Here is a 23,504-nt window from a genome sequence, read left to right as displayed (position 1 = left end):
CTGAAGTGTTATTTTTCCCGAGTGTCTTTTTTTTTGATCTGCTGAAACCATCAGATGGTAACAGAGATGACCAACACACAGTCGAGGCTTCAAGCTATTCTAACTCTGGGCTAACAGAGTGTAGAGAGCTAGTACTTGAGTCCTCTGACATGATCGTGGGTTGACTAGAACCTTCATATTCCTTCCAACTCTCTTAAATTTGTCAAGCCCTGTCAAAACATAGCAAATTCGTTTTTCCCCAAGAAAGTATCAGAGAAATCTGGTCGCTGATCTCCTGTCAGGCTGTAAGAAAAGCTGTAGTCTCTCTGGAACGAGCCTGTGAGCTAGGGACAGGAAGAGGGATCTTGTCCCCACCCTGCTGATCACCTGCCTACCTGTCAACACAAACCACCCAAGGGGCTTTGATTGTCTGAGTCGCCAGCCCCACCCTACGCACAAGCAGGGCCGGAGTCTCACTTCTCTGGCTTCCTTCCCAAGGCTGTTCCACTCACCTCAGCTCCGGGAAATCCGTGTCACTATCTTTTTTGGCAGGTGGCTGTGGCATCTTGTCAGAAAAGAAACAGTAGCAACGAAAATGTCAGATTTTGTGCTCTGTTTCCTTAAATATTGCCCAACATCAAACTTGCAGTGAGCAGGCTTGTTATCCAATAAATATTTATTGAGAATCTGTTATGTGCAAGGTGTTACATTAGGTGATACAGGTATTATATAGGGAAATCTCTTGTAATCAACGCTGATTATGGCCGGGCGCGGTGGCTCACGCCTGTAATCCTAGCACTCTGGGAGGCAGAGGCAGGAGGATTGCTCGAGGTCAGGAGTTCAAGACCAGCCTGAGCAAGAGCGAGACCCCCGTCTCTACTAAAAATAGAAAGAAATTAGCCAGACAACTAAAAATATATAGAGTGAAAAAATTAGCCGGGCATGGTGGCGCATGCCTGTAGTCCCAGCTACTCGGGAGGCTGAGGTAGGAGGATCGCTTGAATCCAGGAGTTTGAGGTTGCTGTGAGCTAGGCTGACGCCTCGGCACTCTAGCCTGGGCAACAGAGTGAGACTCTGTCTCAAAAAAAAAAAAAAAAAAAAGGCTGATTAATAAGGTTAGTGATAGAAATGAAATAATTTTAAGGGAAACTTGTAAGTACCATAAACCATAAAAAGTTTTAATTCTGTGGCTCACAACCCAATAATCGTCATGAAATCAATTTAGTAGGTTTGTGACCACTTTTTAAAAAATTGAACTATAATATGAAATATTAGTGCCTTGCATATCTTAAGGACATTTCATGAAATTTTTGTTTGCTATATTATTTATGCATGGCCGGGCGCGGTGGCTCACGCCTGTAATCCTAGCACTCTGGGAGGCAGAGGCAGGAGGATTGCTCGAGGTCAGGAGTTCAAGACCAGCCTGAGCAAGAGCGAGACCCCCGTCTCTACTAAAAATAGAAAGAAATTAGCCAGACAACTAAAAATATATAGAGTGAAAAAATTAGCCGGGCATGGTGGCGCATGCCTGTAGTCCCAGCTACTCGGGAGGCTGAGGCAGTAGGATCGCTTAAGCCCAGGAGTTTGAGGTTGCTGTGAGCTAAGCTGACGCCACGGCACTCACTCTAGCCTGGGCAACAAAGTGAGACTCTGTCTCAACAACAACAAAAAAATAATAATAATAATATATTATTTATGCTGGAGTTGTTCTGCGAAATATTTTTTAATGTGGGTTACAGTCAAAATTTGAAAGGGTAGATCAAATGTACTTGAGAAGAATTAGGACGCTTGCTGAAGGGGAGTGACTGGAAAGTTAGAATTTTGACAAGTGGCAATGGGTGATGAGAGGGAAAAAGGGCATATCAAATGGAGGGAAGAGAGAATTGGGACCCACACCTGGCACGGGGCATGAGAGACTTTACTGCTCAGCAACAAGGTCGGATTTAGTTAGGGTGTACCTAAAGAATTTTGTGTGGGGGTGGACATGGAGTTAAGACCTTTTGATTTCAAGCTGTGTTAATAATTAATTGTATTCCTCTAATGGATTGCTGATAGCTTATCAGCTCTGGTCCTTGCATATGGACTTTGGCAGTCCTACCTTTAGTCTGGTTGCAAAAAATGAGAAGCGGTGATAGGCCCTGCGGTGGGGTGTCGAGGTAGGGTGTCTGGGCCTGCCACCTCTGCTCTGCAGCCTTCCTGACCAGTGCCTTATGCTCTGCTCTGGGCTCTGGCATGCAGTAGCGACACCTCACCTGGAAAAGCAATGGGATTGCTCTTGGACTTTGGTTTTAAGAGGAGATTAACATTGCTTTAGGATATGTATTTGCAGGCTTCATACCATTCAGAGCTCTCCATGTGTCTGAAGCATGCTTATTTCGCTTTATCTTTGGGGGGCCTTTTCATTCCTTTTCTATGAATAGTACTTCAAGAAAAGATGCGATAGGACAGGGCCATTTCTGACAGCCCACTGCAGGTGGGATTGGAGTCCCAAACGGATGACATAATGCCTGGAAAATGCTATGAGTTTAACCAAGAAAGAAATACAAAGGGCTATTACAAAGGATGGAGGGGCTCCATGGGAAATTCTGCAAGAGATACCATTACTTTGAAATCACTTGGAAAATAAATGAGAGAGATCACCACTCCCCCCTTATCCACCGGAGCACTGTAATTACAGGGTGAGGATAATTGAATTTTAGAAACACCCAGGGCCCAGGTTAGCCTCTTCAAAAGTGACATGAAGACTCTGGCCTGCTCTGGCCTGGCCAAGGGCAAGCTGCTGGATTCTTCTGGCGACAGCTCCAAGCATTGCTTTCCTTCCCTCCTTAGCACTGCCGCCGTCGGGGGGCTCTCGCAAGACTTGCGCAGAGCGGGATGTTGTCCCCTTCCCCGCGCAAATTCAGAGGGAGGTAGTGCCAGCTGGACACTGTCTTTGTGCTAGAACAGGGCTCCAGTACTAACCAGCTACAGTTCTACTAAAGCCCTTCCTTTGGGTCGCTCTAGACCCAGGTGGCAGCTGGCTTAGCTGCAGAGGAAGTAGTCCTGATGTCCTGGGGTAGAGAACAATGGGAGTTTAATGGGTGGTTTATTTTCTCCATAAATCTGCATTTCCCAGGCCTGATATCCATCTCTATAGGCCTGTCCCACAGCGGAAGAGACTGCCAGGACTCCTCACACAAAATTAACATTTCTCCCAGCTTTGGGGTAATAGACGTGGCTCCTTACGAATCTGTGGGGAAGCGGTGCAACATCTAGTTTGAGAAGTGACTATAATATGATTTATTTGGAACTGGAATAGGAAATTTTGGTTCTTTTGGATGGTGGGAATATGCAAAAGAAACGTCTATGCGTGCGTCCCTTTCTAGAGTATATTGCAGATTTGGGGAGGGAAGAGAGTAGCTTTCTGGGTTAATCAGAAGTGGTAAAATGCATATACTTATCAAGTGAGTAGCGCACACAACTCCCAGGAGGGTGCTGATGGGCGCCGGGTGTGAGAGCGTCCCAGGTACGGGGGAGGGGCGGGGGCCTTAGGTGTAGGTTTCCAGAGGAAGCGGCAGCCTGGGGGGCCTCGGTGAGTCGAGTGGAATTGGCGGAAGGGTCGAAGGATGAAGCCAGCGAGCCAAGACCCGAGCCCGGGCTGGGAGGCGCAGAAGGGCGCGGGTTGGCCGGGTCCCCGGCGCGCGCCGGTTCTTCACGCACGTCCCTGCCCGGCGGCCCCACGTGGCAGGCGCGGGGGAGGCCAGGGCGGGGCGGGGCCGGGGGCGGGCCCGCCGTGACGCGCGGGGTATATAGCCGGGCATGCGCGCCGCGCCGGGGGCCGGACGCACGGAGGGGGGTCGGGCGCGCGGTGCCTGCGCGGACGCACGGACTGAGCCGCTCCTGCCGCTGCGGGCCGTCCGGGGCCTTGCGGGTGAGGCTGCGCGGGCCGGCTGCCGTCCTCGGGAGCGCCAGGTGAGGGCCGGCGGCGTGCGGGCGGGGGCCGCGCAGTGCCACCGGCCGGGCATCGGCGCCCAGGGGCAGCGCGGCTCCAGGATTTGGGGGCTCCGGGTGGGGGCGGGGGCGCCGCGGCGCCGAGGACCGGGAGCCGCTCCGGGGCCCCGCGCACGGCCCGGCCGGCCGGGTGGAGGCGGCACCTGGCCGCGGGGCTGTGATGGCAGGGGAGGGAGGTCACAGCCGCCGCCCCTTCGGCTGGAGAGCGCGGGATGGGTGAGCCGGAGCAGGGTGCCCAGAACGTGGGGAGCCGCTGAAAGGCTGAGGCAGCCTCCCTGGACCCGCGGACACGGAGCACAGGGAAAGCAGGGCAGATGGCCCAATCTGATGGGCAGCTCTTGGGGCGGCCCTGCGGGGCGCGGGTATCTGGACTTTGCTTTCCAGGAACTGTGTCCAAGTTCCCTCCCGTCCCTTACCGTACCACCTCCCAGCTAAAGGTAAATGTCCCAAATCTTCCGGCTCACCGGTAGCTGGAGAATGGCAGAGAAGGCACCGAGTGAAACTCCAGCCTGGCTAACCCGTGAGGATGGCTTTTGGCTATTTTTGGTCCTGACTGATCAAGTTAGGTGGTCTGGGTCGGGCTGCCCTCTCTCGGGGGGCTAAGGAAGGCAGTGGGACAGAGTAGCCATCCAAGCGGTTTTATCGTGTGACCCGGAGGTCCAAGTAAGCCAGGAAAATTTCTCAGCTCTGGGTTCTGGGTTTAGTTTTGAGGATCAAATGTTGACCTGGGTTCCAAAAAGGGTGCTTCGCCAAATAGTTAAATGGCCTAGGTATACGAGAGGACTCCGAACACAATTGGGTGAGTGGCTGAGTGCTGTCTTGTGGCCTAAATGGAAGGGTGGGGCAGGAGCCGCTTGTACCTGACCCTGCTTCCTGGAGCAATTCTGGGTTTGGATTTGTATCTTCAGTGGCTCTTCCCCAAGAGCCCCAGGCCACTGGGACAAGCGTGCTCCTGCTGGGAGTGGTGATGCTGGAGTGTGCTGGGGACTGGCCTGAGAGTCTCCCCTGGCCTCTGTCCCTGCTCTGCTCCTAACTTGCTCTGTGACCTTGGGAGGGGTCAGGGCAGTACCAAGGTCAGTACTCTTAGCCACGGTATATGCAATTCTGAAATCCTTACCTCTTAAAACACAAGCCCTGAAAACTCAGAGGAGCTTGCCTTCTTGATGAAACGAGAAAAGAAATGTCCAGAATCATAACTTTTAGCAGCTAGAATTAAAAGCCACATGCCACGTGTTCCATTTCCTGTTGGAGGCTCAGAGAGGTGAGCTTTCCATCAGTTGTTTGGTCATCAGAGATAGACTAGTGGTCCTCTTCCTGCAGTTGGTTTGACTAGAGGGAGACCCGGAGTATTGCCCCTTCTTCCTGCTCAGTCTGTCTTTTGTTACTCACCTGGCCTCCGGGACCCGGGAGAGGGCAGGGCTGAGGAGGAGATAAGAGCCAGGTGTGACTGATCAACAGGGTGAGCCCAGGGTGAGCCAGCCAGTGCGGAGTCTAGAAGTAGACTGACCTGAGTGGGCGGGGGCAGGGGTAGCTGCGTTATTGGCCTTGTGGTTTAGTCAAGAAGAAGGGTATTGTGGTCTCCGAGAGGTCCCAGAGCTCCGTGACTCTCAGCACGTAAATACACAGTGCCTGGTCTGTGCTGTGCCTCCGTGGTGGGTGTGGGTGGCCTGGCTGCTGCCCTTCCAGTGCAGACTCTCATTGGAGAGAAAGAACATCCTCACTGGGCTGGGGGGGCGCGGTTTGACTGTGCCTGGAACATAGTAGAGGGCTTGTGCTCATCGACTTCATCATCTTCATCATCTTTGTGGGGTGGAGTGGGTTAGTTAGGGGTCCCAGGAGCTGCTGGTCAGGATTGGTACGAGCCCAGACATGGGGCTGATTCATCTCTTCCTGAGCAGCATGAGTGCAATTTCCCTGCCCTTCTGGGTAGGTCTTCTGGGTAGGTCCTCTCGGTGGCCTGCCAGGGGTTGTCCCCAAAGATCCATTGGGCAATCTTAGGGGAAAAAAGAAAATTTTTTGCCACCTTTAGTTCTGGGAATTACTATGATTTCTTCAGAGAAGAATTACTCCTTCTCTGGACTGATGATAGCCAAGAAGGAGTAACAAGTAACAGTGTGTGTGTGTGTGTGTGTGTGTATACACGTACATGGTATATATCAGTCACAGGACTGGCTCTGTTTTCAAGCGCATCCTGCCCTCTTCCTCTGTCCTTACCTGCTCACACCCCACTGTTCTGGGAGGAGCCTCAGTCCGTGTCCGATATTTAGGGTGTTGGGTCTAAGCTGTGCTGTGTGCACCTGGGAATCCAGACCTCCCTCTCCCCACTATGGCAGAGTAATAACCTGTGCGCACTTGGCCTGAAGAAAGCAATGCTCAGCCCTTTTATAGACTATAAAACTTGGCAGTCTCTGAGAGCAGCTCCTTTGTTTTATAAGGACAGAAAGTGGGTCCAGAGAGGTGAGATCCAGAGGTGAGTTGGTGTTCCCAAGTTACAGGCTGCTAGTGGCCAAGAGACTTGTTGGAGAAGACCAAAGACAGGTTCTATTTTTATTCCTAAATGTGATGGTGACATTTATGACAGCCACAGTCTTTTCCTTGGAAACTAGAAGAGGAAGGAGCCACTTGTCCGAGTGCTTATTTGGGGGGAGGCTGGTAAAGGGGAAATGTTAGTTTCTTCTGGTGGCATCTCCTACTTCTTTCTCCTTCCAGATGCCCTGGAGGCATGGGGGGGGGGGGGGTCCTGTTGCTGGGCCTGCCAGGACTCACTAGTTGTCTACAGTGGGACTTCTCTGACCTCGAGGCTGGCAGGCTGGCAGAATGCCAACAGATAAGGAGTCCAGAGTCCGTTAACTCAGGACTGCTGGCAGCCAGGGCCTCATGCCCTCCCAGGGGGGCAGGGCAGCCTCACTGCAGGGTCTCCAAGCCCCACTGCCTCGTCCCCACCCTTGCTGTGGGCACCCAGCCTTCCAGAGGGGGCCCTGATTGGACCCAGGTGGGATTGGGAGCGACTTGCACCAGGACAGGAGGCTGGGCAGCCATAGAACCAGGCTGCCAAGGGAGCCCGGGGTGCCCAGCTGGGGGAAATCGAATTCCCTGTCGTGGCAACTGGAGATCCGACTGTTGTTAGGCCTCTGAACTGTCTTCCTCTAGCAGGAGGCCCGGGAGAGTCCTAGGGTTTGGTGGAATGAGAAAGTGACTGCCCTGAATTTGTTACCAATGAGTCCCTCATGGCTCTCTTAGTACACTCAGCCGTTAATAAATAACATCAGTTAAAAGTTGGGAATTTAAAAAAAAAAAATACACGTTAAAACATGTATGTATTTTTTTATTCACCGAAACTTCAGGGCCACAGCCTTGTCTTTGAGTTTCTTGAGCCCTGTAATTAAATTTACAAATAGTTTGAATATAAGAATCACACCTAAGTATATTGCCTGTGATTTCCCATTTGTTTTATTAAATTTTTTTCACTAGGCTCTATATTCACATAGTTCAAAAATCAAAATGGCAAAAAAAAAAAAAAAAAAAAAAAAACAGAGCAAAACCCTGCCCTCCCGTCTTTTATAAATGCTGCAAGGTAGCATTTTAGACACTGTTCAGCACCTTGTTTGTTTCACCTAGCAACTCTATTAGATCTTTTCATCTCGGCACAGGGAATGCTTTCAGCATTCTCTTAATATAACTGTGTAATATTCCATAATTTGGAAGTGCCATCATTTTTTTTTAATTAACACACATTGTCTTCCCCCGCCCCCCCCATCACCACCACCTTGGGTTGGTTTCAGTATTTTTTTTTTTTTTTTGAGACAGAGCCTCACTCTGTTGCCTGGGCTAGAGTGCTGTGGCGCCAGCCTAACTCAGAGCAAACTCAAACTCCTGGGCTCAAGCAATCCTTCAGCCTCAGCCTCCCGAGTGGCTGAGACTACAGGCATGAGCCACCATGCCTGGCTAATTTTCTTCTATGTATTTTTAGTTGTCCACTTAATTTCTTTGTATTTTTTTAGTAGAAACGGGGTCTTGCTCTTGCTCAGGCTGGTCTCGAACTCCTGAGCTCAAACAATCCACCCGCCTCGGCCTTCCAGTGGTTTCAGTATTTTACCATTACACACCATGCTGTGATGAATAACTGTACAAATGATATTTTCTACATGCAAAGTATGACCTCAGAGTAAATTCCGTGCAGTGGGATTGCTAGGCAAAAGGTTAAATACATCTGTTAATTACCTTTCATTAAAAAAAAAGTGAAAAAAGACATTTGCAAACCAGTCTATTCAGAATCCAACTGCTTTTATATACACACCTAAATTTAATTGCAATTTATTATTTTTTTTTCATTTGTAGCAAGTCTTCCTACATTAGTAATTCTCAAACTTTTTGATCCTAGGACTCTTTATGTCTTTTACTTACGTAGCTATCTAATTAAAAATTAAAACTGAGAAATTAAGAAATATTCATTTAAAAAAACAAAAATAAGGCCATTTCACGTTCACATAAAAAGCGTATTTCATGAAAAATAACTATTTTCCAAAATAAAGAGTGAGAACGGCCTTGTTATATTTTTGCACATCTACAGGATTTCAAAATGATGATTTATAGGATTATAATGATAGATTATTGTAGATATAACTTAAATTTGTTGGTAAGATCTCAGCTAAAAGTCCAGAGAACAAACTTGTGTTAATCTTTGAAAACACATATTTATACCCTAAACTTCTACCTTAGAAATTTCTAGAAAACTCAAGATGACACATTCATGACATTCCATGTGTCCTCCGAAAAATGAGAGTGAAAAGCTTTTAACGTCTGAATATTATAACAAAAATTGGAGTCATTTAAAGACCGCAATTTCAGAATTGCTGTCCTGGATCACTTGGTTTAATTTTCTTAGAAATCAGAACTTTTTCTCTCTGCATTCGTTTTTCAATTACTCTTTAAATAAATTGTAATCCTTAAGACAAATGGACCTGGCATAAAGAGGTCTGGGAGTAGGCATAGCTGACTCTTGGCAAGTGACCCTCAGTGGTGGAGGTTGGCTAGGAGAGCTTCTCCTCTATGAAGACAGACAGGCAACACAGCCTGCATTCCCGGGGTGCTTGTGAGCCGTGCGTGGAGAGTCAGATGCCGTCGGTGGCCTTCGTTAAGCTCCAGTGAGTGGAACAGACACTCCAGGTACTTGGCGAAGCCAGAGGAGGGAAAGGCAGCTGGAGCAGGGGCATTCAAGGGATGCTTCCTGGAGGTGGAACTGAGCCTGGTTCTGAAGCTCGGAAGGAGGGGGAGAGCAGGGTCCCAGCAAGGAGAGTTGTATGGATACTGGCAGGGGTGGCTAGAGCTGCTGAGAGAGGGGGCAGCAAGCTATACCCGGCTGGAAATTTAGGTTGGGTCCAGGACTTTCGAAGGGTTCTGGGGGTCTACGGTATCAATATTCTCTGAACTCTGAGCTATTTCCATATCAAAGTCTTACTGCTCTGTGTCAGCGGCCGTCTGTCTTGGGGTGCAGCCCACCAGCCCGCTCTTACCTAGAGCAACTTGTGGCCCCTAAGCCGTGTCCTCTGCACCAGTCCAACCTCTTGCCTCCTTCCTTAGCCCTCGCTCAGAAGCATGGCACGCTCTCATTTCCAGCCTACATTATCACAGCCCTTACAAGTCTCTCTCAGAGACTGTACCCCACAGAATCCCCCAAACAGTTCAGTATTTTTGTAAACCTCATTTTCTTCTGATGATCAAAAGTAATGCATGCTTATTGAAAAATAGAGTGTAAAAGAGTATGGGGGCCGGGCGCGGTGGCTCACGCCTGTAATCCTAGCACTCTGGGAGGCCGAGGCGGGTGGATCGCTCGAGGTCAGGAGTTCCAGACCAGCCTGAGCAAGAGCGAGACCCCCATCTCTACTAAAAATAGAAAGAAATTAGCCAGACAACTAAAAATATATATAGAGAAAAAATTAGCCGGGCATGGTGGCGCATGCCTGTAGTCCCAGCTACTCGGGAGGCTGAGACAGGAGGATCGCTTAAGCCCAGGAGTTTGAGGTTGCTGTGAGCTAGACTGACCCCACGGCACTCACTCTAGCCCGGGCAACAGAGTGAGACTCTGTCTCAAAAAAAAAAAAAAAAAAAAAAAAAGAGTATGGGGAGCGGGGAGTCTGTAATCCTGATGCCCTGAGGCAATCTCGGTTTACATGTTGGTATATTTCCTTAGTGTTGCAAAAACATAGCAAATAGTTCCCTTATATTCCTCACCCCAAAGTGAAATTATCAAGGGCAGGAAGTCAACATTGGCACAATATTATTAGCTAAACTGCAGGCCTTATTTAAATGTCACCAGTATTTTCACAAATGTCCCTTTTTTGTTCCAGGATCTGATCTGTGATCCCACATTGTGCGTTTAGTTGTTGTTTCTCTGTAGTCTGCTCCAATCTGTAACATTCACTTCCTCTTTCCTTGTTAGAATGAGGCCATGCGTGTCGGGGAAGAACACCACAAAGATGATGGTGCATCCTTGTCAGAGCATCATTTCAACGCACTGACCACGTCAGTGTGTCTCACTGTGATGTGCACCTGGATCGCTTGGTTAAGTTGGTGTCTGCTGGATTTCCATGCTGGAAAAGTTACTGTCTTTCTTTCCCTTTGTAGTTTCGGGATATTGTTGGAGACTAGGCAAATCCTGTTTCTCCTTGTATAATACTTTGATCCCATAATTTTAGCATCTGTCTCTGGATCCTGCCCGCAACGATGATTATGGTGGTGTTTGCCTAGTGATTCTCTATTTCCCTCTTTCCTTTTACATTTTTTATTTTTTAAACCTGGTCAAGTGAAGCAGTGGGAGTGCAGAAGGAACAAAGGAATCTGTAACTGGTTGTGACCAATCAGTTGTAAACACCACTGCACTCGGACCAACCCCTTTTACATTTATTTATTGGGATTCTGTTGCAAGGAAGAGCTGGCCCTTCTTCCCCATTGATTTGTTTATTTGATTATTTATATCAGGTTTTATTCTATGGGTTAAAATCGAATATTATCATTAATTATTTGTGGCTCAAATTGTTTTAGCTTTGTTCGTTTTAGGAGCGCCTTTAGGTTTTCTCCTGTGTTCTTGTAAGCCCCTATTTTTTTTTTTTTAACATTTCCTTAATTTCTGGGACCACAAATTACTTGTAATTTCTTGTAACTTCCCTGTCCCAGCCCTAGAATCAACTACTTCTCCAAGTAGTCCTGGTTTCCTTTATTGGAGAATGGTATTTAGAAACCAAGATCTTGTTGCTAGGTGTGCTCATAGCTACTGGGGTTATCATTGCTTCTATTAATAGGTCCTCTTAGCACACAAAACCAGGAAATATATATGCATGCATACATACACATGTACTAGCCCCTGTACACATACACATCTATATTTCAGTATCTCTGTCTGTATATATATATTGAAAAACATAAGTTTATACTGGTAACCTCTTGCTCCAGTCTAACACCACAGATTCATTTTATGTTAGTCTTCTCCCCTTTCGTTATTTATAACTTCTTTCTCCAGTGGTGAATAACCCTCTCAACCGTTTTCTCAGTTGGGTTGTAGGTTGTTTTCTAATGGTTTTGGCTACTGTCGTGGCTGATCTGCATACATTTATTCCTGGGGACTGTAGATTTATTTAATTCAACTCACCTTTAGGTACCATCTGGAGGCAGAGGTGAGTGTCCCTGGTTACTATGTGACTGTGTACCCAGAGCCGCACTAGGGTTTACCGACCGCCCCGTCAGCACTGTACCTTTTGGAACACCCCTGTGGGATCTGAGCCTCCGTGACTGCGCTCTCCTCTGTACTGTGCTGCTTTCCTGCTAACTGCATATGTCAATACTCTCGTCCAGTTCCTGGCTGTAGAATTCTTTGTGAGGTGAGAACATACTGTACTCGGATGGTAGAAGCGAAAAAGGCTGCCTGGTCCAAGGTCAGAAACAACTGCCCCTTATTTCTATGCCACCTGCTCTTGGTGGGCATGTGTTTAACATTGTCGGTAGAATGGGTTCAAGGGAAGTGATCTGGAATACAGAGGAGCTCAGAGATCTGGACCAGCCTGGCTCTACCACCTGTGACCAGGACTTGTCACTTTACTGCTCCAGGGAGTAGAGGTCTACCTATCTATCAGAGCAGGCAGGCGTATTAGTATGACACACTTAGTGGCTTCAAACAACTCCCATTTATCATTTCATAGTTCTGTAGGTCAGAAGTCTGGATATTGCATGACTGGCTTGTTTGCTGAGGGTCCCACAAGACTATAAGCAAGGTGCCAGCTGGGGCACCTCTCATTGGAGGGAGGTTGGGGGCCTCTGCCAGGCTGCCGTGGTTGTGGCAGAATTCAGCTCCTTGTGGCTACAGGGCTGAGGTCCTCCCCCCAGTTTTCTTTGCTGGCTGGCTGCCAGGGGCCACTCTCAGTTCCTAGAGCCCCCCCCCCCCCACATTTCCTGGCGACGTGGCCCCTCCGTCTCCAAAGCTGGCAACATAGCCTCTCTGCCACGTCGAATCCTTCTCGTGCTTCCAGTCCCCTTTGCCAGGAGTAGCCCACTCCTTTTAAGGCTGTCGGATTAGTGCTAGCCCAAGCAGATGATTTCCCCGGCTAATTGGGTCAGCTAATGCCCGCAGAATGCCTTGTGCCAGATAATGTAACGCAGTCACGGGAGTGATGTCTCATCCGATCGCGCCCACACACAAGGGCGATGAGGGTCACTAGGGCCATCCTAGAATTCTGCCAACCACAGCTGAAAGTGATCCAGCCTCATGCCAGCACCGAAGTGTTTCCCTAGTGTGTGCAACAGAAATTTATCCTCTCGCACTTCTGGAGGCCAAAAGTCGGACAGCAAGGTGTCAGCACAGCAAGGTGTCAGCACGGCCCACGTTCCCTCTTACAGCTTAGGGGAGGGTCCTTCTTTGCCTCTTCCAGCTTCTGTGGCTCCTGGCATTCCTTGGCTTGTGGCAACATCACTCTCATCTCCGCCTCTGTGTGTCTGTATGTCCAAATCTCCCTCTCCCTTCTTTTATAAAGACATGCATCGTTGGGTTTAGGGCCCACCCTGAATCCGGGATGATTTCATCTTCAGATCCTTGACTGACTTAATCTGCAAAGACCCTATTTCCAAATAAAGTCACTTTCTGAGATTTTGGGTAGACAAGAATTTTGAGGGGTACTATTCAGCCTGCTATATTCAGGACGGGGCGGTAATGTCCTTTGTAAACAGTCCCTCCCTAGTCCTAGTACCTCTGTTTTTCTATCTAAGGAAGATAGGTCTCATTAAGTTTTGACTTGACCCAAAGCCTTGAAGCTAGTGAATGCAGAGTCAGGATTCAGATTGAGGTCTGCTTAACTCAGAGCCCACGCTCTTACCCTCTGGGTATATTTTTGTCATATGGATTACCTTACGTTAGCAATCCCCTTTTATCATACATTGAGTTTGCATGCAATTTTTCACTGTTACAAGCACTGCAAGAATTCCAGGGCCATGAGGGTGGGACATTTTTTTCTGTTTTGTCCATTGCTATATCCTCTGTGCCTAGAACACTTGGCACTCAGTAATACATGTTTGTTGTTGAATGCACCTTTCTATAAACTCCTTAGAACTAAATATTTACCCCCGCTCAAGACAGTTTCTGTAGGATGAATTCCCGAACTGAAGTAGTGGGGCTTGACAGGATGATTGAAAATGTTTTCTGAACTGGGCACGGTGGCTCACGGCCTATAATCCCAGCACATTGGGAGGCCAAGGCAGGGTGATCGCTGGAGGCCAGGAGTTCCAGACCAGCCGGGGCAACACAGTGAAAGCCTGTCTCTCCCACAACATTAATTTCCTTAAGTTTGAGATGCTTTTTGTTATTTGTTTCAGTATTTCTGAAATAGGGAGAGTGTCTGCATTTAATCCGCTGCTCTTTTCTACTCTGAAAAGCTGTCATTGATTAAGGAAGTACTGTAGAGTCTGTCTTACTAAGATTGTTGGAAGGATTAAATGAAATAATGGCAACAAATTGCTTAGTGCAGACCATCAATCCTAGCAGTTCTTATTGTGATTATTATAAAATTAGAGAGGAAAGGGTCACATACAAGTTACGTGGGTATTCAGATGGAAAGAACAGTCTAACCAAGGGTGGTTTGGCAGATGGCAGATAAAGCATCCGGATGATTTGCCGTCTGCGGCGGATGTCCCTGCTCAGTGATGCCTGGAGGGACCTGGGCTCTTTTCAGTGTATCTTTCTGCTCTGACTTTGTCTTCTCTTAGTGGTTGTCACTTTCCAGCCTGTACCTCCAGGCAGGAAGGAAGAAGGGAACAACTGACTGGCAGCCACACGTGGCCTCTCTTAGTGAAAAGGATATATTTGACTCCACGTCTGTTTCTTACCTCTTACAGACCTACACTCAAGGTTTAGAAGAGAGGTCGATTCTTCACTAAACAATATTGGGATAACTGGCTCACTATTTAGAAAAAATAAAGTTAGATTCTCTTTCTCACACTATGCCAAGCTAAATTCTAGGTGGATTAGAGATTTAAATTTTTTTTTTTTTTTTTTTGAGACCGAGTCTCACTTTCTTGCCTGGGCTAGAGTGCCGTGGCATCAGCCTAGCTCACAGCAACCTCAAACTCCTGGACTCAAGTGATCCTCCTGCCTCAGCCTCCCGAGTAGCTGGGACTACAGGCACGCGCCACTATGCCCGGCTAATTTTTTTTCTATTTTTAGTTGTTTGGCTAATTTCTTTTCTATTTTTTTAGTAGAGATGGGGTCTCGCTCTTGCTCAGGCTGGTCTCGAACTCCTGACCTCAAGCGATCCTCCCGCCTCGGCCTCCCAGATTGCTAGGATTACAGGCGTGAGCCACCGCGCCTGGCCGAGATTCAAATTTTTTAAAGGCAAGAAAATACAGGTGTTTATGTCTATAATTTCCGAGCATGTTACTAAAAGCAGAAACTTTAAAGGAAAAGTGTGATAACTTTGACTTTACCTCTATTTTAAAATTGTGCCAGTAATACCAGTTAACAAAATTACAAGGCAAACAGCTAATCAGGAAGAATATTTGTAACAGGTGACAAAAGGTTAATATTTTTACCATATGGTGAACTCTTAAACTGGTAAGAGAACAGTTGAATGCATCTCAGCAAAAATGGGCAAACAAGTATCAGGCAATTTGTTAAAGAAAAAATATAAATGGTAGTAAACTTAAAAATGTGTTTAGCCACACTGGTGATCCAAGAAATGCAAATTGAAAGTATTAGAAAAATAAGTAATTTTTAACCTATCAAATTGGCAAAGATGAAATAGGATTTCAATACTCAGTGTTGGTGAGACTCCTCTGAAATAGGCACTCGAACACAGGTAGTAGGAGTATGAAATTCGTTAAGTCTCTAGGAGGGTGGCTTAGCAAATTGTACAGTAAGTTCTTAATACATACTTGTTGGCTGTAACCCCTGAGGGCAGGGACTGGTCCCCAGCCAATTTGTCCCTGGGTCTCAGATTCCTTTTGTTCTAGGAAGAGCCCCTTCGCCCCTTCGCCCCTTCGCCCCTTGGGGCCTTTCCTTTTGCCCTGCCAGGGGTGGAGGGGGAAGAGGAGACGGTTCTCCCCCTCCCCCCAGGGATTGCTGGGCTGCCCTGGCTGGGGACTGGCTGGTGGCAGACCTGGGCCAGCTGGGATTCTTTCACTTTTTTCACGGAAGCTGAAAGGTTGTGTTTGTCGGGGAGAAGGGGGAAAGTGTGGGGTATGTGTCCTGCTGTTCAAGAGAGTCCTGGAAGACGTGGGGGGATGTTGGGTACTCTCTGTCCTTTCCTGGAAGCCAGAGATTCCCCCAAGCCAGGGACAGGATGCTTGTTTTCTTAGAGCACAGAGGCTTGGGGCCAGGTGGAACCGAGTTGGCCGGCAGGGAGGCTGGCCCCACTTTCCCTACCAGGAGAGAGGCCGAGGCTTAGGGCCCTGGAATTCCTCCCTGCTTCCGTCCTTCTCTCCCCCTGCTCACTGAGGGTGCGTCCTGTGCCCTGCCACCCCAGGCCCACGTGACATCGATTGGCGTGTCTATATTTCGGCGCTGACCATTTTCCCAATGTTGGATCCTTTCCATCTGACAGGCTGGGCAAGTTCTCAGGATACCGGGTCCTTGGGTGGCTTCCAGGGGCAGCCAGCCTCGGCTGTTCCCATCCCCTTTCCCAGAAAGGTGCAAAAAAGTACAAAGTCACCCACTCCCCCAGACTGCTGGTGACCAAAGTACCAGCCTGGGAAGTTCTTCATCCAGGTTCCTGCTCCTCCCTCTGCTGCCCCTCTGACGCCCCGTGGCGCCTCCCACGGCAGGAGCCTTGACCGTGGGGAAACCGTGGTGTGCGCACAGCTCCGCCGGCCAGCCCGTGGCTGCGACCTTGGGTACTCTGGCATCACTCCCTCTCCTCAGCAGCACTCGGGGCCCCTCCCCCGGCATTTCGGCATGTGTGCAACGGCAGTGCAACTCAGAGTTTCCATGAGCCGCTGAGAAATTCTAGAAACAGCCTGTACTTGTGGGCTTTCCGTTTTCTTCCCCTGCCACAGGGAAAAGTGGAAATGTTATTTTTGGTGGGATTATCAGCTGGTTGCGTTCTCAGGGATGTGGGAAGGGAGGCTGCCTGCCTGTGTCTGCCTCTCCCTGCCACCTTCCTTTTGGATCCCCCCCCCCACCTTCTGTTTGTGAAAACATTTGCCAACCTGCATTTTATGTTCCCACTCCAGATCCACTTCTCTGGCTCTCTGGGGTCTTCAGCTCTATGGAGCGGCCCTGCAGGAGAGGGGGCCTCACGCCCTAAGGTTGCTTAGAGTTCACCTGGGCATAGAGACCACAGAACAGCACAATTGTGAAATGTGTGACGCCACATGAATAGGCAGTGGGAAAGTCACACGTCCTTCCAGTGGATGTTCTTTGGGGACTGACAGCGGCCAGACACTCCTTCCTCCAGACTCTGGGGATTAAATAGGCTCGGAATTTCTGCCCTCCTGGCGTTGACAATCTGTGAGGAGGAGATGGCTAATAAATATGTAAAAAGAAGAAAGACTGTTGTAGAGAATGATACATGCTAAGAGGAAAATAAAACAGGGCGTTAGGGTTCTGAATGCCTGGGAGTGGGCTTTAATGGGTGCAAGGTGATGACATTTGAACTGAGACCTGTTGTGAAGATGCAGAGGAAGAGCCGTCTAGGCAGAAGGAACGGCAAGTGCAAAGGCCCTGAGGTCACAATGAGCTTGATGTGTTAAGAGAAAAATCGCCTTGGTAGCTGGGGCCTAATGAGTGACAGGGGTCAGTCATCAGGCCAATGGGATAGGCAAGGGCCAGGTGATGCAGTGACTTACAGGCCAGGAAAAGTTGTTTAGCGTTTATTCCACTTACACTGGGAAGCCATTGGAGAGATTAAAGCAAAGAAAGTGCCAGAATCAGATTTGTGCTTTAGCAGGATAACTCTTTCGTTAAGCTGTAGATTTAAGATTTAGGCATTTGGTGTGTGTATATGTTAGAGAGAGAGAGGAGACCCTGATAATATGGGGGTAGGTGTTGAATGGAAGCTGGAAGGCCTGTTAAGAGATTTTATTTTATTTTAACATTTTGAGAGTTTACAGTACAATGTCTTCACATTCAGACAGTCCTTCCAAATATTCCTGGAGGAGAGGTCTTGAAGAATGAGCAGCATTCATTCTTCGAGGCAGTCGTTATTAAAAACTTGGAATGTGCACTCGGTGTTAACGTCTCTGTAGTTCGTTCACTTTGGGCTGCAGTTTTTTCATCACTGTCTTGCTGATGGGCTTTTGTTTCTGTGAATAGTGCCGCCATTCGAGTTGCTATATCCACCTCTTGTTTCCTCCCTGTTTGGTGTTGACAGTCACCCACACTGGAGCCTGTCGGAACTGCAAGCTAAAATCAGGAATCCTTTCTGTGAGGCAGTCCCAGTGCCCCTTGGGGTTACTGTTGGCTGAAAAGGGTAAGCCTTTAAGTCTGGTTAGAATGTTGATCCCTTTTTAATAGGCAAACTGTTTTGAGGAAGCGGGAGAGTGGAAGGGCAAGTGGAAATACATGCATAAGATGTTGTGTTGTTAGGGAAGTAGCTGCTTTTGTACCAAATTGCCTGGAGACTGCCACAGTACCCCATAGCCCTGGAGAATTCTTTAACCTGAGGATAGCGACCCTTGCCCCGTGGGTCTCTGCCGGCCCCAGATCTATAAAGTGTGCTATGAACCAGAAACCGATTGCCCTTCCTCTGGAATCATCTGTGTGTGTGCTCTTGACAGCCTCTCACCAGGGCTCTGGCCTGTGCAGAGGTGGGAGAATCAGCAGTGGGGCGGAGGGCCAGGGTCTCCTGTGCTCCGCGGCTCCTTTGACAACTTGGAAAAGTCACAGGTAGAGCCCTGCCTTTAGCCCCATGACCCTAAATAATGCATCCGAAGTGAAGTCTGTCTCTGCCCTTCTGTAATCTCTAGGGGGTGGGGGGGCGGTGAGATTGTGTCAGCTGACGTATTCATTTGCATTTGCATTTGCATTTGCATAGCCAAGCAGCACGCACTTAATTAAGGTCCCACCAACCCCACAGAACTGTTAGGAAACAACCAGAAAAGTTAACTTAAAATATAAGGCCAGTCATTCTAAGACAGTATGACATTGAAACAAAGCAGAAGGTGGGAATGCTTCCCAGATGGGGGTGGGACAGAGGGCGCTTTCTCCTGCAGTGCACCGCTTTCTTCTGGCCGGGCCCTGCCTGTCCTGTGCGCAGGGTGCGTGGAGCATGTGCAGACCATGTTCAGCTTTCTGTCTTACATTAATGGACTTCCTAGTCCTGTAGTGGGAGGATGGAGACAGGAAGGTGGAACATTCCGGATGGAGCGCAGGGCCCAGGCCAGAGAGTAATGGCAGGTGAGGGTGGAAGGTGGGCTGGAGCCTAGTTGGAGAGACCCCTGACCACCAGGCGGAGGAGCTCCAGCGTGTCGCTGGGGGCGGGGGGAGGTGTCACGTGGGTGGGGGGTGACGTGATGCGTGTGGGGCAGGAGTTCTGGAGGGGAGGCAGCAGCACGGTGCACGCAGTGGTTTCTGTTCAGGAGCCTGAGCTCCTGGGAAGCAGGATGCTCTGGTTCACGGCCAGCCCTGCAGTGAGGATCAGAGGATGTCGGAAGGCTTTTCACCCCAGTAATGGGACGCCGGCTGCCGGTGACCTTGGGCCAGAAGAATGTACTGTGTGGAGGTTTGGACAGCAGGAGGGAAAATGGAAGGAAGAATTATGATTCATTTTTCCACCTTTCTCATCCCATTTGGAAATACGGGATTTCCCCTTTTCCTCCCCGGTAACTCACTTTCTTATGGGAATAGGGCTCATTTATTAATCTGTTCATAAATATAAGTTACTGAGAAATCAGAAGTCCAGCATGCAGTCCCCGCCTTTCTGCTGAACCCTGTCGTGCAGTGCGAGGCTCGGGCATTGGACAGCGGCACTTCTCCGCTTTGGTTAGGAAATCTGGAAATTGAACAAAAGCTCTGCCTCTCCCTGCAAAAGTAGTGGTCCTCCGACTTCCGTGTGCACCGTGGTCACCTGGAGTGCTTATTAAAACCCAGATTGCTCCACCCTACCCCCGGAGCTTCTGATCTACTGGGTTTCGGGGGAGGGGCTGAGAAGTTTCCCTTCCAGTCGTGGTGCCGCTGCTGTCCCAGGGACCACACTTTGAGAACCACTTCCCTAGAGAAGCTACCACACATGACTCAGCCCCTCAGCTGCAGACCGGCTGAGTCTTGAGGAAGGGCTTGAGCTGGCTTGCAGGGTGGGGGGTTGGTGCGGAATGTCTGCAGGCCAGTGGGTGTTAGGGCCAGTGGGTGTTAGGGCCGCAGGCAGAGCAGTGGAGCTGCCCCCTGGGGCCCGGCTTCTAGTGGAGACTAGACTCACCGCCTCAGGGAAAACGGATCCTAACTCAGCAGAGTGGACTTGGTGGAACACAAAGGCTCGCTGTCCGGGAAGGGCCCACCTCACTCCCAGGAAAAGGCCGAGGCTCAGAGAACTCTCCTTACCTGTTGTGAGAGGAAGAAGGCCTAAGAGGCTTCTTCTGAGAGGCCCCTGGGGACATGTTTTGAGTTGGAGTTAGCATTGTAAGTGGCCTTCCTTCCACAGCAAGAGTTGAGAGGGACAAGCAAGATTGAGAGGACCGGTCACGGCCCAGTTTAGGAGGTGGGGGTGGGGCTGGTCTTTGGGAGGTGGGGGTAGGGCTGGCCTTTCTAATGCCCGTGAGTGTTACTCACCGGTTGTGAGGACAGTGGTGGGGCCTGTTTCTCTGCTTGTAGCCTTTTAAGAGGAGCCTGCTCAGTTTTCTAATGGAAAACTATGAGGCGGGCAGCCCTGAGGGGCTGGGGGAAGCGTCCCGGTTGGGTGCTATTAAGCCAGAAGCCAGGAGAAAGAAGTCTTTCTTTAGACCAGACCAGGTGCTCCTGTGTTCTCTCACCTGGACAGGTGTGTGAGCCACCTGCGTGGTCACCCAGCTTCTGTGCTTGCCGGCCTCCAGCCCATTCTCCATGCTGCAGCCAGACGGGCACGCTGAAAACACACTTGTGACCAGGTGTCCGGAAACAGTCCCCACTGCCCTCTGGATAAAGTCCAGCCACCTTCCCGAGCCTTCGGAGCTGTCCCTGCCCACCCTGTTAGCTTGTCTTTCTCCCCCCCTCCCCCGCACGCAGGTCCTTTCACGTGCTCCCAAGCCACCCCGGACTCTTAAGGTTTCACATGTGTCATCTTCACTGAGTCTCCAGATAAAGCTGCTCCTTCATGGAAAATTCCACCCTCATCACCCACCCCCTTCACCTGACTCACTTTTACATGTGCTGCGGGTCTCAGCTAAAGAAATATGTCTTCTGGGAGCCTCCGCTGACCTCTGACACTGGCTTCCATTGTCCTGCTGTGTTCTGCGTAGCTGCCCGCGCGCCCAGCCTTGTCATTGTCTATGGCGGACAGTGCAGACTGGCTTGTGCACCAGGCATCCCTGACAAGGTGTCGGGAAATTTACTGCTGGTGTCCTGGCCTATTTTATTAATAGTGCCTCCTGTTTATTCTTTTTTTGTAATTTTTTTTTTGAAACAGGGTCTTGCTCTATCGCCCGAGGGGAGTGTGGTGGCGCAATCGTAGCTCACTGCAACCTCAAACACGTGGGCTCCAGTGATCTTCCCACCTTGGCCTCCCAAAATGCTAAGATTACAGGTGTGAGCCACTGTGCCCACCCTGTACAGCCTCCTCTGGATAATAAATTATGGTCCAACCTACTGAAAGTAGAAAATCAAAAACTACACGTTCGGGATACCCTTGCACTAACATTCCCAATGTGATTTAGATTCTCCCTCTTAGATGCTCTTGAGCCTGTCTTCAATGTGTAACAGTCCCTGTAGAGAGAGGCTAGATGTCCTCTTTCTCAGGATGGGCCCTGGGACATCCACCTTGCTGGTGTGGGTCATGGCCAGGGCGCGGAATTCTGGAGCAGCAGCTGCTTGGCAGTTTGGTTCTGCAGTGTGATTTTTGGGAGTAGCTCCTGGGAGCTCAGCCTGGAGTCTGTCTCTTCCGCTCTTCCGATGAGTCTCTAAGCCATTTGACATCCTGTACAAAATCCCTAAATCACTTAACTGAACCCTGATCAGTTTCTTGACATCACCCTTGTCATCGTCGTTCTGGTAAGTTCCGTGTCAAATTGTTTTCTTTCCTTGCTGCGTGAGGGCAGGTTCTAGGTGTATCCTTTGCATCCCCAAAACTTAGCAGAATTCCTGGCACATAACTGGTAGGCAGCGAATATTTGTTGAGTGAACTCTTGGGCTGAGTTTTAAAAGCCTGGTGGGTGTGAGCCAGCTTTTAGTTCAATTAATATAAATGGAATTCAAGGTAAGGGGGTTTGTAATATGTGGTCGTGACAGCTGACTTCAGATGACCTGGGTTCTTGGACTTTGTGTCACAGGACAACAGAATGTCTCTGGAAGGAGGTACTGTGCTCTCTGCTCTTCATCAGGGGCACATGCAGTCAGACAACAGCTAGAAGGAAGGTCAACTTCTCTCCTTCCAGCCCCTTGTGTGTCCAGCATTGTGGTGGGGGGATGGGGCAGATGAGGACATAGAAGAAATGGCAAACAAGGACCCTCTCTGCCTTCAAGCAACAAAAATCTATGTGGGGAGGCTTCTTGGGAGACCAGGTAATTAGGAGTCCAAAGTAGTTGGAGAAAAGTGCTAGAGGAGTGGTCCAAGAAGGCTTCCTGGAAGAGGAGGCAATGAGCCGCCCTCTGAGGATAAGCAGAAGTCAGGTCTAGGTGAGGGGTTGTGCCGAGAACATGGAAGTCTGGGAACTAGGGAGCAGTGACCTCCAGTGCTGTGCTACATGTCCTTTAGGCTCTATCTTACGTACCAGAGGGCCCTGCACGCCTGCTGGTTTCACGGTTTAGTTGTGCTGGGTGGGCACACAGGGGAGGCTAGTGGCAGGGCCCTGTCCAACGCCAATCTGTTTGAGTGTCATCCTGTCTGATGATTTAGCTGCTGCATCATGCTTTTTTGTTGATTTGACACTGAATAACAAGTCGGGGAGTTTTGCTTCATTCAAGTGGGTGATGTAAGCGGTGGATTGTGAGTAACGTGTTTTCCGAAGCCACATGCCGGGGCCCCGTGGTCCGACAAACAGGAGTTCACTTGGACGGCAGGGCAGCGTTTTGCAACCGAGTCTGGGAAATGTTGATGGATGGATGATGAGAATAGAGGTGACTCTTGCCCTGGCCACTGGTCGGGGAGAGTCCCAAGTTGGGGAACCCTGGCTGGCTCCTGCGGGCCCTTTCCTGCTCACCGCCTGCCTGACTCAGTCAGTTTTGGAAGCACTTTTTGCTTTGTCAAGCTCCGGCTCCAGCTGGGCTGGAGCAGGGAGCCTGGCAAACATGCTCCCTCCCTCCTCCTGGCTCTGACGCCGGGCCTGGCTGTCATTCCCCTCGCTCCAGACGCAGCGTGGGGCTAAATAAGCCATCCCTGCCTGTCTGTGCTGGCTGCCCTGGGCCCTGAGCACTGTCTCTGCCCTCCTAACCTCCTCCCACCGGCTCTGACACACACAGTGGGGGCTCAGTAAATATTGGTTGGTGAGCAGCAGGCTGCTGGTTCTAATTTTGTTCCCTGCTTCTGGGTCATCACTGATTTTTTTTTTTCCCTTTTTCTTTTTCTTTTTCTTTTTTTTTTTAAGTTTTCCCATCCTGGCCTTCCCAGCAGCGTGAGGTTTTGTGGGGAGAGTGAGTAGGCTCTGCCGGCCAGCACCCTCCTGTAACGTCTGCAGAAATCTTCCACCTTGGGTGGCCTTTGGCTGTGCCAAAGCTTCGGGCTAAGGTCCTGGGAGTGGGAGCTGGAAGCTGAGAACACATCCTTTTAGGGTCTGGAGGAGAGTGGTTAGGTGGGAGGGCGGGAGGAGGCAGGAGAAGAATGGGCTGATTAAGTTCCTGGGCCACCTTTGCAGGGCCGGGCGAGGGCTGGTTTCCCAGCCATGTTTGCTCTTTCCTTGGGAGAAGAGTTCTGCTCAGGATGGCTTGTCCTAACAGAGAC

At 49.6% G+C, this 23,504-nt stretch overlaps 1 protein-coding gene across 2 annotated transcripts in view; it reads left to right on the top strand.

The window, feature by feature from the left end:
* Nucleotides 1–3,803: 3,803 nt before the first annotated feature.
* Nucleotides 3,804–23,504, top strand: part of SLC39A14 (solute carrier family 39 member 14) — a 42,737-nt gene continuing 23,036 nt past the window's right edge. The window contains exon 1 of one of the 2 annotated variants that reach the window (XM_069484860.1): nucleotides 3,804–3,930. The gene's annotated coding sequence lies outside the window, so the exon portion shown is untranslated. Of the gene's footprint in view, nucleotides 3,931–4,340; nucleotides 4,490–23,504 lie in introns of those variants that run through there. The other variant, XM_069484861.1, reaches the window with a different exon arrangement.

The sequence above is a fragment of the Eulemur rufifrons genome, chromosome 12 (genome assembly GCF_041146395.1).
Source record: "Eulemur rufifrons isolate Redbay chromosome 12, OSU_ERuf_1, whole genome shotgun sequence".
NCBI classification, from domain to species: Eukaryota; Metazoa; Chordata; class Mammalia; order Primates; family Lemuridae; genus Eulemur; species Eulemur rufifrons.
Note: the sequence above shows the minus strand (reverse complement) of the source record. Positions and strands in the feature narration are given on the sequence as shown.